Genomic DNA, 2,518 nt, shown 5'->3' with positions numbered 1-2,518 from the left:
AGTAAGATGTAGAGACATTTGGGGCAGATGTTGATGATATAGATATTGTTGAATGTTAGTTCTTGAAGTCTATGGTTTGATTTGAGGAGAAGAAAGTGGGCAGGGCTTCTGCTGAATTTGCTACCCCTGTCATTCAGAAAACTGTCAGTAGCAGATAACAGAACAACACAATTAAGTAACAAATGAATGCATTGGCTCATGAATTTGGGAATCAGGAGATACGAAGAAAAGTTCTCCCAAGAACTGGCTCCACTCAGTAGCTTCAGCTCCACGGCTCTGCAGTTCTCTCAACTCATTCTCAGGCCACTGGCAAGATGACCACAACCATGCTGGCCTCAGTTACAACAACATGAAGAGGGGGAGGGTGCCACATGCAAGAGTCCTTTCAAAAGAGCACAAAGAGACGACCCACAGAAGGAAGAATGTTTTCAAATCACAGATTTGGTATCCAGAATATATAAAGAACTCTTACAACTCAACAATTAAAAGACTAATAGCCCATCCTGACCTGTGGTGTTTTAATGGATAAAACATCAACCTAGAATTCTGAGGTCATTGGTTCAAAACTCTGGGCTTTCTCTGTCAAGAAACATATGAGAAGCAACTACTATGGGTTGATGCTTCCCGCTCCTAGTCCTCCTCCATCCCTTTTCCCTCTCCTGTCTCTAAAATCAATAAATAAAATAGAAAATATATAAATAAATAAAAGACTAGTAGCCCAAATTAAAAAGTGGGAAAAGATTTTGAATAGACATTTACTCAAAAATATATAGATAGACAATAGGCACATAAAAAGATGTTCAACAGCATTAATCATTAGAGAAATGCACATTGAAATCACAATGAGATCACTTCATACACACTACAACAGTTATATTAAGAAAGACAAATATAGCAAGTGTTAGTGAGAATGTGATCAAATTAGAGCCCTGTACACTGCTGGTGGGGATGTCAAATGGTACAGTAACTTTGGAAAACCAGTCTGGCAGTTACTCAAATAATTAAATAAGGATTTATCATATGACTCAGCCATTCTACTCTTAGGTATTTACCCAAAATAATTGAAAACATATGTATGTACAAAAACTTGTACATAAGTACTCACAGCAGCATTATTCATAATAGACAAAAAAATGAAAACGTCAAATCTGTGAGCTGATGGATATATAAACAAAATGTGGTATATCCACATAATGGAATATTATTCTACCATAGAAAGGCATGAACTAACGACACATACTATAACAGAAATCAACCTTGAATGCATTATGTTAAGAGAAAGAAGTCAGACACAAAAAGACACATAATGTACGATTCCATTGACACAAAATATATGAATAAGCCAAAGAGTTAGGCCCTGGCCGGTTGGCTCAGTGGTAGAGCGTCGGCCTGGTGTGCGGAAGTCCCGGGTTCGATTCCCGGCCAGGGCACACAGGAGAAGCGCCCATCTGCTTCTCCACCCCTCCCCCTCTCCTTCCTCTCTGTCTCTTTCTTCCCCTCCCGCAGCCAAGGCTCCATTGGAGCAAAAGATGGCCCAGGCGCTGGGGATGGCTCCTTGGCCTCTGCCCCAGGCATTAGAGTGGCTCTGGTCGCGACAGAGAGATGCCCCGGAGGGGCAGAGCATCGCCCCCTAGTGGGTGTGCCGGGTGGATCCCGGTCGGGAGCATCCCGGTCGGGCGCATGCGGGAGTCTGTCTGACTGCCTTCCCGTTTCCAGCTTCGGAAAAATACAAAAAAAAGAAAAAAAAAAGAAAAATAATATAAACACTTTTTTCCCAAAGGTTTTCAGGACACCTCTCCTCACCCATCAATAGCCTGCATGGCAACATACGAATGCAGACCAGTGTCCTGGAGGATTCCCTGCATCAGAGGCTTGTGGGTCCCTAAGTGATTTAGATTCCTCAGGGCTGACACCTAAAGCTAAGAACAACCTTCTAACCTATAACTGTTACACAAAAAGAAACAAGTATTGAGGTTGTCGGGCAAACTCAATTTCTATTCTTGAGCTTCTCTTCTCTTGACATCTCAAATATTAGGCATGTCTTTTTACCTGCTCTTATTTTATTATAATGTATTATAATTGTCTTTTTGCTGTCTACCCTACTAAATCCCAAGTTCTTTGAATGCAAGGGCTTCTGACTATCTACAACAGCTAGTAGAGTGTCTAGCCATAGAAGGTAATCAATAAATGCTTATTGAATTAATGGCTGATGTGAAACCTGAAAATATCTCCTATTCTGGCCAATGGCCTAAATTACCAGTATCAGCAATTCTTGTTTATATGAAGACATGCTTTCTGATACACCCTCCCTAATACTGAATCACCTACAGCTTTGTGTGTTTGTTTTATCAACTCCTCCATAAGCCAAGAAACAGACTAGTCCAAGGTTCCCAGAAGTAGAAAAACTTGAAGGGGAACTTGTCTACTTGACCTTTTAATTTGGAACCAGCTTATGTGACAAGAGCAAGGCATATTAATTTGGGGAGTATTTAAATATGAATTTCCAGTTATTTAAGAA

General features: G+C 40.7%; 1 non-coding gene across 1 annotated transcript; it reads left to right on the top strand.

Annotated features, from left to right (window-relative positions):
• Positions 1-1,354: 1,354 nt before the first annotated feature.
• TRNAT-GGU (transfer RNA threonine (anticodon GGU)) lies at positions 1,355-1,430 on the top strand. Its single transcript has one exon. It is a non-coding gene; the product is annotated as a tRNA-Thr (tRNA).
• The last annotated feature ends 1,088 nt before the right edge of the window (positions 1,431-2,518 follow it).

Source organism: Saccopteryx leptura, chromosome 5, assembly GCF_036850995.1.
Source record: "Saccopteryx leptura isolate mSacLep1 chromosome 5, mSacLep1_pri_phased_curated, whole genome shotgun sequence".
In the NCBI taxonomy this organism is placed as follows: Eukaryota; Metazoa; Chordata; class Mammalia; order Chiroptera; family Emballonuridae; genus Saccopteryx; species Saccopteryx leptura.
Note: the sequence above shows the minus strand (reverse complement) of the source record. Positions and strands in the feature narration are given on the sequence as shown.